The 12,226-nt window shown below is 42.9% G+C and overlaps 1 protein-coding gene across 1 annotated transcript in view; it reads right to left on the bottom strand.

The window, feature by feature from the left end:
* Positions 1-12,226, bottom strand: part of TRMT12 (tRNA methyltransferase 12 homolog) — an 81,321-nt gene that overhangs the window by 30,393 nt on the left and 38,702 nt on the right. Inside the window, exon 4 of the mRNA XM_053896481.1 lies at positions 4,053-4,325. The gene's annotated coding sequence lies outside the window, so the exon portion shown is untranslated. The remainder of the gene's footprint in view (positions 1-4,052; positions 4,326-12,226) is intronic.

Below are 12,226 nucleotides of genomic sequence, written 5' to 3'. Positions count from 1 at the left end.
AGGACCCGCCACATACAGTACATTCTCATAAAATATCTGTAGAATGAACATGTGAGTCTGTGAGTGCATGGATGAATGAACGAATGTTGGAAGGAAAGAAGAAGGATCTGCGGAAAAACAGTCTGTGGCCCAGGTGAGCGTTTTAGTTCCAAGTTGTTGCCACTAGATGGCAGCAACAACCAGCACCACAGTAGTTGCAACTGAGCAAAGTTCTTGGGTTTCTCACGGTTTGGACACCCTCAGGGGCCTACCCTTCTCCAACGGGCCTTTCTTCATTCAGCTCTATTGACCTTACGAAGTGGCCAATCCAGATACACGAATGTGTTTGGCAGCAATTAACAAAACCTCCAAGGAACAGCAGCTCAACAGTGGGTGAGGAGATTCGTATTTTTTCATATAAAAGGAAGTCCAAGGCTTGTGTAGCCTTCAGGGAACTCGGCAGTAAACCAGCCTCCTCCTCAGCCTTAGCGTGACCCTTTTATCCTTGAGGTGTCAATATGGCCACTACGCTTTTAGGCTTTGTGAGCAAACCAAGGCAGAAAGAATAGGGCAGAGCAAAGAGAAAGAAGTGTCTGCCCCATGGACTTCCACTACCCCTCTGGGACACAAAGGGTCCCAAGGCCACCCCTGATGGCTGGGGAGGCTGGGAAGTGGACTGGCTTTACTTTTTGACTGTGGGGTTGATCGAGGACAAATAAGGGAGAGTGAGCAAACATCAGCCATGAAGCAACATTCCTCTACACAGTAAGCGGGGGGCAAAAACCCTGGAAACAACAAAGGGGTTCTGGACAGGGGTTGGGATAAAAGACGGCAAGTAGACATAAGAGCAAAGCCCAACATCTATGAAGAAGTTTTAATAACATAGTTCAGCTAAGAAAGGGCTGAGCTGACTCTTGTTGCCTTCATCTTCACTCTGCAAACTCTGAAAATTCGAATTTAACTAGGAACATCTTTTACAGGAAGTCCTTCCAGACTTCTCTTGCCTTTTCCTCCCACCTGGGATTTTTAAATTTTTAAAGGACAATGTTTAAAAAAAAAAAAAAGATTTAAAAGTATTTTTTAAAGTAGAGTCCATGCCGAACATGGGACTCGAACTCAGGACCCCAAGATCAAGAGTCACATGTACCACTAACTAAGCCAGCCAGTCACCCCAGATTTAAAGGTATTTTTAATAGTGACGCTGAGAAAAATAATAAGTAACATTTACAAAGCGCTTATCGGGTGCCAGGCACTAATTTCAATGTTGTATAGTAATGAACTTTTCCAAGAACTGGTTTTTTATCATTCATGTTCTTTAAAAGAGGCTATTAAAGTTGTTACACAGCTAGGAAGTGGTGCAGCCAGGCTTCGTACCCAGGTCAGCTGACTCCTGAGTCTACATTTTTAACCATTACCCCGCACTGCTATCCAGCAAGCACAGTTTGACAACACCAGTGTTCAGAGGTCTCTAAAATGATGCAACGTGAGTATGCGAGATGGTCTAGTGGGTAAGGAGGGGAAATACTAAATTTTTCTCCTTTCATTTTTTTTTTGTGTCTCCTATGTTTAATTTCTGTATCTGCCTACACGTAATAAAGTACATACTACGTTAGCACTTTAGCTCTTTTCCAAGATTTCGAAGTAAAACACACAGCTGCTAGAGCTTAGAGAAGTGCAGGTTAAAAGCCTGGGGCTTTTTCCAGAGGCTCAGTCTGAGTGTATTTGTATTACAAGGTATCAAAGACTATACTTTCAGGGATCATTTCTATAGTTCGGATTCCAAGGTATCTCCACCAGAGGGTGCTTCGTGGGCAAAGAGACTGGTGACATTTCCAAAGGGAGGGCTTAGGGATTTCATCACTTCCTTTGTCTGGCTGTAGTGAGGCCTCTGTGCACACACTGTCCATCTTCCTCTGCCCACTGGATACTTTTCACTCACCTGGTTGGTCCATTTGCCTTTAGGAAATCACTACAGGAGTTGACCTATCACAGCCCAGAGAAAAGGTAGAAGGGCATTCCTATCCCTCCTCTCCACCTAAACCCCCCTTACTTTTTTTTTTTTTATTATTATAAATTTTTATTTATTTATTTTGAGAATGAGAGAGAGGGAGACAGAGGTGGGGCAGAGGGAGACAGAGAGAGAATCCCAAGCAGGTTCCACATTGTCAGCTCAGAGCCGGACGCAGGACTCGAACTCACGAACGGTGAGTTCATGACCTGAGCTGAAACCAAGAATCAGGCGCTGAGTCACCCAGGCGCCCCGCCCCTCCTTATTCTTAAACTCTGCTTGGGCATCACTGCCTCCTACCTTCCCCCACCATTCTGCCTCCCTGTCCCTACCGCTCCCTCTAATCTGAAGGAACCCCTGCCTCCATTAGTGTGCCATTAAACTGTTCATTTCTCACATGTGGTGCATGTCGCAGGGTACAGAGACCCACTTTACCAACAGTGACGCCTTCAGGAGCAGGGAACCACTCTCTCTGGCTCGGCACGGTGCCTAGGCAAGGGGGCGCGTGGTAAATAACTGTTAGTCCAGAAGTGACTTTCCAGAGTCAGCTTGTTCTGCATTCAGATGACTAAACGTGTAACCATCGCACCCCGCTGGATTAAGGAGTGGTGGCTCCATCTACACAAGAATTAACCTTTGGACAGCATTAGCCTTTGAGTCCCTTTCCTGTTCTGAGAAGCAGATTACGGTGATGGTAAGAAAGCTTAAGCTTCAGGCCCTATCAGGTGCGTTGGCTCTTTCCGATGGATGAAGCCTTTGACAGTGATCTCACAGGGTCGGGTGTTCTTGTGGAATTTGCAAAAGTAAGAGGACTTAACCACAAACGGTTAAGATCGCTGTGTCGCTCCACGCCACCTTCCCCTCCCGTAAGGCGTGGATTTCAGGGACTCAGTAGGTGAAGTTAAGCCGGAATACGCTTCGTTTGGTGTAGTGGGATACATTTGTGTGATTGCAGTCTCTCCTGTGTGTAGTTCAGTTCTTGCCAGCATTCAGGTTTAGGAATAGCTGCTGGAGATACTTCTATGGCTAGCCACTGCTTCGCCCAGCATCCTGACACAGAAGTACAGGACCAGGTGTCCCGTGGTGATGTGAGCATGTTCTCTGATGGTGGGCACTGGAAGGAGATGAGTCACAGAGGAGAAACCAAGTTTCAAAAGTAAAGTGTCAGCAGCTAGTGTGCAGGAAGTTTCTTCTAAGCTTCAGGCATATATATACGTATATATATATTTTTTTAATTTTTTTTTTTTTGAGAGAGAGAGGGAGACAGAGAGAGAGAGAGAGAGTACCTGTGAGTGGGGGAGAGGCAGAGGGAGAGGAAGAGAGAGAATCGCAAGCAGGCTCTATGCCCACTGTAGAAGCCAACATGGGGCTCACTCTCACGACCATGAGCTCACGACCGGAGTGAAAATCAAGAGTTGGATGCTTACCCGACTCAGCCACCCACATGCATCCCTGGCATGTACAATTTTCAATGGAGGATTCAGTTTTCAACAATGCCTGGTTAGTATTCTGTTAGGAATATGCTAGATAGCATAGCATTTTCATTATAAACATGCCATACCTTAGAAAAGAACTTGGGAATAGGGTATATATTTTTTAAGCACGCTCTACACCCAACATGGGCCTTAAACTCATGACCCCAAGGTCAAGACTCATATGCTGTACGGACTGAGCCAGCCAGGCTCCCCGAGAGTAGGATATTTAGTGAAACATCACATTCAACACAAGTTTAACCAAGACACGTGCTCGCAATTTAAAAACACACAGCACTCATTAAACTGTGTGAATGGGATATCAAAACAAGAATCTTGCTACAGGCCTGTGTTCTAGCCTCCACGTCTCAGTCATTACACATTCATCATCCAACCTCAGGAGTATCCAACGTCTCTTGTTTCGATCTCCTTTTGGCAGAATAGAGCAAGAGCATGAATATCCCCCAAGAAGAAACCTCCTGTAGGATAAGAACACAGAACCCAGAGTGAGAAGGAAAAGAAAAAGAAGGCAGACCGGCCAGCCGATGTGGGTAGCCCAGTCAGTACCCGCAGCAGGCAAGGCGAGCACTTACCTGATACTGAGGTCTCACTTTGGCCCCCCTGTGAGTTTCCGAAAGAATCTCCTGTCACTCAAGTCGTTCATCTTAAAAATGACAAATGGCTGGGGCGCCTGGGCAGCTCAGTCGGTTGAGCGTCCGACTTTGGCTCAGGTCATGATCTCACGGTTCGTGGGTTCAAGCCCCGCATGGGGCTCTGTCCTGACAGCTCAGGGCCTGGAGCCTGCTTTGAAATCTGTGTCTCCCTCTCTCTCTGCTCCTCCCCTGCTCATGCTCTGTCTCTCTCTCCTTCAAAAAAAAAAAAAAAATTAAAAAAAATTTTTTAAAAAAATGACAAATGGCTAATTTCTCTGACAATACGATTTGATTTTTTGATCAAAAGTTTTTAAAACCAAGTGGTTGCTGGCTGAGGATTTTCCAAAAACCTAAATAAGAAAAGAAAAAGCCAGAGTCACACTCCCTTATGCCACCTACATCAATGCAGTTTAAGCCAGAAAAATTATAAAATTTTCATATAAAGTTGCATGAAAACACACTTTTCACATAAAAACATTTAAAAGATACCAACACGACTTTGTTTCTTCCGCATAAACCCAAGGGAGACAGTAATTTGCTACTTGCTCTTAATGTCCCAAAGATGAAAAGAATTAAAATCCTGTTTTTTCACTATTCCCTACATTAATAAAATGTATAATTTTTAAATTAAAAAATGAGATGGCAACACACACATTTGAATTTACCAGAATTCTTATGTATGTTTATTATTGCCACAAACTAGTGGCAATAATAAAAACAGCAAGAATGTCTGTGAAGTTGCATGTTTTATACATTCCAACCACCGATAATAGAAACAACTGTCAGAGCACCTGGGTGGCTCAGCGGGTTAAGCGTCAGACTCTTGGTTTCGGCTCAGATCACGATCTCATGGTTTGTGAGATCGAGCCCCAAGTTGGTCTCTGCACTGACAGCATGGAGTCCACCTGGGATTCTCTCTCTTCCTCTCTCTCTGCCCCTCCCTCACTCATGCCTCGCATGCATTCTCTCTCTCTCTCAAAATAAATAAACCTTTTTTTTTTTTAAGTTAGCAATATGGGGTTTCTTTTCTTATTCTAAATAACTAATTGAAATATTTGCTTTTTAATTTTTTTTAAATTTTATTTTAGAGTGGGGGAGGGACAGAAGGAGAAAGAATCTTTTTTTTAAAGTTTACTTCTTTTGAGAGACAGAGAAGGGGGAGGGGCCGAGAAGGAAGGAGAGAGGGAATCCCATCCACGCTGTCAGCACAGAGCCCGACGCAGGGCTCAATCCCACGACCCTGGGATCAGACCTGAGTCAAAATCAAGAGTCTGACGTTCAACTGACTGGGGCACCCAGGTGCCTCTAAATATTTGCTTTGTTCCTATTTTTATACTTGTAATTTTGTGTTCTTTTTTTCATTGTTTGAGGTATAACTGACATATAACATTATATTAGTTTCAGGAGTACAATACAATGATTCGATACTTGTATGTAGTGTGGAATGATCACCACTAAGTGATCTAAGTCTAGGTAACATCCATCATCATACATAGTTACAAGTTGTTTTTTCTTGTGATGAGAACTTTTAAGATCTACTCTCAGGAACTTTCAAATTTGCAGCACAGCAATATTAGCTGTAGTCACCATGCTGTACATCACATCTGTATGACCTATTTATTTTATAGCTGGTAGTTTATACTTTTTGATCCTTTAAAGATGGTCACAAATTTCTTTTTTTTTTAATTTTTTTAACGTCTATTCATTTTTGAGAGACAGAGAGAGACAGAGCACGAACAGGGGAGGGGTAGAGAGGAGGGAGACACAGAATCTGAAGCAGGCTCCAGGCTCTGAGCTGTCAGCCTAGAGCCCAACATGGGGCTAGAACTTATGGACCATGAGATCATGACCTGAGTTGAAGTCAGACGTTTAATCAACTGAGTCACGCCGGCGTCCCAAGACAGCCACGAATTTCTAAGCTCCAGGCCCCACAAAACCTGGATCTGCTGCTGGCTGTTCTGGCAATGCTCTGGGTTTGCTTGGAGAAAAGCCTGAGCTTACATTGTTCTCCTTCTCAGCTCTGGGCCCCTGTAGCATGTTTTGGGGTATGTTCAGGGTGCAGGCTGCCAACAGAGTTCACTCCTCTCGGCCGTGAGAGGCTCCAGACATTTAGCCACTACATTTGGGACAGGCAGTGTCCAATAATTATTATGTATAATTCGACTTCATTTTAAGGTTCTCTTCCTCCCAGCTGATAGGAAATTAAACTCATTCCTGGGGTTCTCCCCACGGAGGGTTGGGCCACGGTCTTGGAGACCCTCCCAACACCTCAAATTCTGACATGATTTCAAGATTATGCTGATGCTCAAGTATGGGGAAATGGGAGGTCTGGGTTGGCTGTGACTACCCTTGTGTGCATCTGCGAGGCTTCTGGGGGTCCCCACCACACTTGAGCGGGTCAGGGACTTTTTCAGGAGGTTTTCTGCCTTCCCACGTGCCCAGACAAAACCCAGAGGCTGTTCTAGGCTGTAAGCCTGCTTCCCTCTTTGCTTCCCAGCAAAGTGGTTTCACTCTACAGCCCTACTCAGGGGAAAGAGTCTTGAGGGAGAGGAAGAGAGTCATAAGCTCCCTACCAAGAAAACCACAGGCTGCAGAAAACGGCTGCCGTGTCTGGTAACTGCATGTGGAGAACATTCAGGTGTTTGGAGCCAGCCTGGGTAAACAGTAGGAAACGTGCCAACAGTGGCCCAGGACAGCCCACAGAAGCACTCTAGGTGGTGCCTCTGCACTTTAAATGGAAATCCTCTCCATCTCCACTACTTCTGTTAAAGACAGGAGAGACAGGGGGCCTAGCCCAGTACCTGCAGAGCAGGAAAAACTCTACTGGCTTTGTTTTACTATCAAATGAGTGTTAAGCATGATTCTTCTTATTACCTAATCACACTTGCCTCTTTCTTCAGCCGGAAATGCACTGAGAAAATCTTAAATCCTCACACATATGGTCAAAGAATTTTCAAGGAAAGCACCAAAACTACTCAATGGGGAAAGTCTCTTCACCAAATGGTGTTGGGAAAACTGGATGGCCACAGGAAAGGAATGAAATGGATGCTTATCTTACACCACACACACACACACATCAACTCAGAATGGATTAAAGACTCAAGTGTAAGACCTGAAACTTTAACACTCCTAGAAGGAAACAGAGGAAAAAGCTCCTTGACATTGGTCTTGGTAATGATTTTTTGGATCTGACACCAAAAGCACAGACAACAAAAGCAAAAACAACAACAACAACAACAACAACAACAAAAAACCTAACGTGCTTCTGGACAGCAAAGGAAGCAAAGTGAAAAGGCAGCCTATGGAATGGGAGAAAATATTTGCAAACTGTATATCCAATAAGGGATTAATCTCCAAAATATATAAGGAACACTTAATAGCAAAACCAAAAAATCTGGTTTAAAAATGGGCAAAGAATCCAAAGAGACATTTTTCCAAAGAAGACCTACAAATGGCCAACAGCTCTGTGAAAGATGCTCAACATCACTTATCATCAGGGAGATGCAAATCAGGTATCACCTCACATCTGGTAAGATGTCTATTATCATAAAGAAAAGAGGTAACAAGTGTTGGGGAGGGTGTAGAGAAAAGGGAACCCTTGTGCACTGTTGGTGGGAATGTAAATTGGTGCAGCCATTATGGAAAACAGGATGGGGGCTCCTCAAAAATTAAAAATAGAACTGGGGCGCCTGGGTGGCTCAGTCAGTTGAGCGTCCGACTTCAGCTCAGGTCACGATCTCACAGTTTGTGGGTGTGAGCCCTGCATTGGATTGGGCTCTGTGCTGACAGCTCAGAGCCTGGAACCTGCTTCAGATTCTGTGTCTCCCTCTCTTTCTGCCCCTCCCTTGCTTGTGCTTGCTGTCTCTCTTTCAAAAAATAAACATTAAAAAAATTAAAAATAGAACTACAGTATGATCCAGCTCTCCCCACTTCTGGGTATTTATCCTAGGGAAATGAATTCACTATCTAGAAGAGATTATCTATTCTCCATGTTCATTGTAGCCTTATTCACAATAGGCAAGATATAGAAGCAATCTAAGTGTCCATCGACAACTGAATGGTAAAGAAAAGATATATTTATATAATGTAGATATCATATAGATATATCATCTGTAATATACCTACTATATTATATATTTTTGTATTATATATGATATTATGTAAATATATATATTGGATTATTATTCTGCTGTAAAAAAGAAAGAAAATCCTGCCATTGGCAACGACATGGATGAACCTGGAGGGCATTATGCTAAGTGAAATAAGCCAGATAAAGTCATAGACTGTATGATCTCACAGGTGGAATCTAAGCAAACAAACAGGTTGACCTCATAGAAACACAGAATGGAATGGTGGCTGACAGGGGCTAGGGGTTGGGGGAAGTGGGAGATGTTGGTCAAAGGGTACAAGCTTTCAGTTATAGAAGATGAACAAGTTCTGAGCATCTGATGTAAGGCCTGGTGACTAGAGTTAACAATACTGTTTTATATATTTGAAAATAGCTAAGGGAGCAGATCTTAAGCATTCCCACCCAAGGGGAAAAAAAAGGTAACCGTGATGTGATGGATGTGTTAACTAGCTTGATTATGGTACATATGTATATGTGTATAATATATATGTATATCAAATCATCACATTCTACACTTTAAATATATTACATTTTGGTCAACTTATAATACCCCAATAAAGCAGGTGGGGGGGGTACTTAAACCCTCATGCTTCTGTGATAGTTTGAACAATTAATGAAACCATGAACATTCAGCAAGAAGCCACTAAATGTCAATTTAATTAAAGCCCTCAAAAGGCTTCTCTCAGGTCTTATCTACTTATCACATGCAAGGTAATACACGTTCCTAACCCTTGATAAACAACATGCAAACTGCTGAGTCCAAGGGCATTCTAACCACCTAGCCATCCCCAGGGAACAGGGACTGTACAGGAAATTCCAACCAACTAGCTCCCAGCCATTTACATACACACAGAGTTGGCAGGAAACTTAGCAGTTCCTGGATTTCTCCTTATCTTCCTTATGAAAATTTGGGCATTTTCCTGTTCTTGTTGTTGTTGTTGTTGTTGTTTGTTTTTGTTTTTTGGGTTTTTTTTTTTTTGCTCCCTTCACATTCCAGGATGCTTCAACCATAATTGATATTGGTTATATGACCACATCCAAATGTCTTTTAGTTCTCCAGATTATACTTTGGCAAATACAGTTAAGTTACAAATCCTAGGAACTGTTAAAGACGTTATCATCAAAAAATATTCTTGAGGCATTCTGAAGAATGTCCCAGAAACAAATGTAGTGGTTTGAATAGTGTCTTCCCCCTCAAATTCACATCCACCTGGAATCTCAGAAGGTAACCTTATTTGGAAATAGGGTCTTAGCAGATGTAATGAGTTAAGGTGAGGTCACAGTGGACGAGGGTGGGCGCTCAATCCAATGACTGGTGTCTTTCTAAGGAGAGAAAAAGACACACGAGATGAACACAGAAGGGAGAAGGTCTTGTGACAATGGAGTCAAAGAGTGGAGGGAAGGGGCTATAAGCCAAGGAACCCCAAGGATTGCTGGAGCTGTCAGAAGCGAGGAGAAGAGGAAGGATTCTTCCTTAGAGCCTTCAAAGGGAACATGGCCCTGCTGACACCTTGATTTCAGACTTATAGCCTCCAGAACTATGACAGAGTAAATCTCTGTTGTTTTAAGCCACTGAGTTTGTGACAATTTGCTCTGACATCCCATTGTATAGGAAACAAATATATACAATCTTCTGTAAAATAAAAACTATCTTCAATATTGCTCATTCATTCATTTATGCATTTATTCAACCGTTATTTTTGTGTGCCTTTGTGTGGGGGGCACTGACCAAGCATGTGGATTACAGATTACAGATGAGTTTCTGACCTCAGTGTCCTTATCAGACACACACTAGGGTCAAGGGCTGGCTTCATGGATGTGTGACCGTGGTAGTCGCACACAGCCCTGGGCTTAGAAGTGCCCTAAGCTTGGTTTAATGCTCTGCTGTCTTGAAATTCTTAATTTTTAAACGGGGGATGCCACATTTTCATCGTGCAGTGAGCCCCACAAATTGTGTAACCTGTCCCCACTACAATAATTACAGAATCACTAACATTATAAGAGGGTAAAGAGGAAAACCCATAATCTGAGGGAGATGTTTCTTCAGTAAGGCCGTGAGGTAGGACGATTTCCTTAAAGGAGGAGTTTGTTTGGAGACAGGTTAATTTGCCAGATGCTGAACAGAATGAACAAGGCGTGTGCAAGCATGAGAGTTTCAGCGAGCCCGTGGGATTGACTGGACAGCTTAAATGGACTCTGGTAGTACTAAGCATCTAACGTACCACTAGGGGGTGCTCAGGGAGAGGTTGACAGATAAATGTGGGTCAGATCTGGAAAGTCCTGGGGGCAGTGCAGAAGGCCTTGAATGTAGTCCAGAAGGAGATGGGGAACCATGAAAGATAATGACCAACAAGGGACAAGATCTGCTCTCCCACGTCTGTTGCCCCAGGATTTCAGTTGAGCCATCCTGTGCTCAGAGATCCAGGCCGCACAGATTTGTGTATCAGTTCTCACATGGTAACACCAGGAAAGGATTCAAAGAGAACTGATCCTCCCTTCTGGCGTCTGCTGCTCTTTTTCTGAGTACGAACAAGTTATAAGAGCAATAAAATGTATTCAGAGTCTGTCAGGATTTGCCAGCCTGAAATAAGATAGTTCAGGAGGACTTTTTGCTGAATATCCCTGGGTTTGACCCTTCAGGGGATGTCCAGATTGGTTATCTCTAAAGTAACGTTCATGCAACACAGGAGATTTTCAACAACGTAAGACCTTGTGGTAGGCTGAATAATGTGCCCCTAAAGATGTCCGTGTCCTAATTTCCAGAACCTGAACCTGTGCATATTTACACAGTAACAAGGACTTTGCAGGTGTGATTAAGTTCAGGATTTTGAGATTGGGGGATTATTCTAGATTATCTGCGTGGGCCCTGTGTAATCACAAGGGTTCTTATAAGAGGGAGAAATGTGGATCAAAGGGAGTAGGAGATGTGACAACAGAAGTGAGAAGTTGGAGTGATTCAAGGAAGGAGGCGTATACCAAGGAATGTTAAGTGGCTTTTAGAAGCTGAAAAAGGCAAAGAAATGGATTCTTTTCTGGACCCTCTAGAAGAAACCCACTATTACCATCTTTTTTTTCTTTAATAAAAAAAATTTCTTTGAGTATAATTGACACACAGTGTTACATTAGCTTTAGGTGTACGACTGAGTGATTTGACAAGTTTATACACTATGCGATGTTCAACACAACGTGTAGCTGCTATCTGTCCCATTACACCGCCAATACAACATCATTGATGGTATTCCTTATGCTCTGCCTTTTGTTCCCGTGACTTACTCATTCCATAACTGGAGGTCCGTGTCTTGATTTTAGACCTGTGACCTCCAGAACTGTAAGAGAACAAATTTGTTTTTTCAGCAATGTTGTTATAAGGGAAATAATACAGCTCTTTAATAAATATTTGAACTCATTGTTTTTAAAGTTCTGTCTTTGTGGGAGTGCCGGTGCATAGGAGCACTTGTACCCCAGTGTTTATAGCAGCACTTTCAACAATAGCCAAATTATGGAAAGAGCCTAAATGTCCATCAACTGATGAATGGATAAAGAAATTGTGGTTCACATACACAATGGAATACTACTTGGCAATGAGGAAGAATGAAACAAGGCTTTTTGTAGCAACATGGATAGAACTGGATAGTGTTATGCTAAATGAAATAAGTCATGCAGAAAAAGACAGATACCATATATTTTCACTCTTATGTGGATCCTGAGAAACTTAAGACCATGGGGGTGGGGAAGGAAAAAAAAAAAGTTAGAGAGGGAGGGAGCCAAACTATAAGAGACTCTTAAAAACTGAGAATAAACTGAGGGTTGATGGGGGGTGAGAGGGAGGGGGAAGTGGGTGATGGGTATTGAGGAGGGCACCTGTTGGGATGAGCACTGGGTGTTGTATGGAAACCAATTTGACAATAAATTCCATATTAAAAAAAATAAAGTTCTGTCTTTGTGAATGCTTACTGTGTACATAAATCTAGCAGTTCAAAGTTCA

The sequence above is a fragment of the Panthera pardus genome, unplaced genomic scaffold (assembly GCF_024362965.1).
Source record: "Panthera pardus isolate Hobbes unplaced genomic scaffold, ASM2436296v1 HiC_scaffold_7, whole genome shotgun sequence".
In the NCBI taxonomy this organism is placed as follows: Eukaryota; Metazoa; Chordata; class Mammalia; order Carnivora; family Felidae; genus Panthera; species Panthera pardus.
The sequence above is the reverse complement of the archived record's forward strand: the minus strand, read 5'-3'. Positions and strand labels throughout refer to the sequence as shown.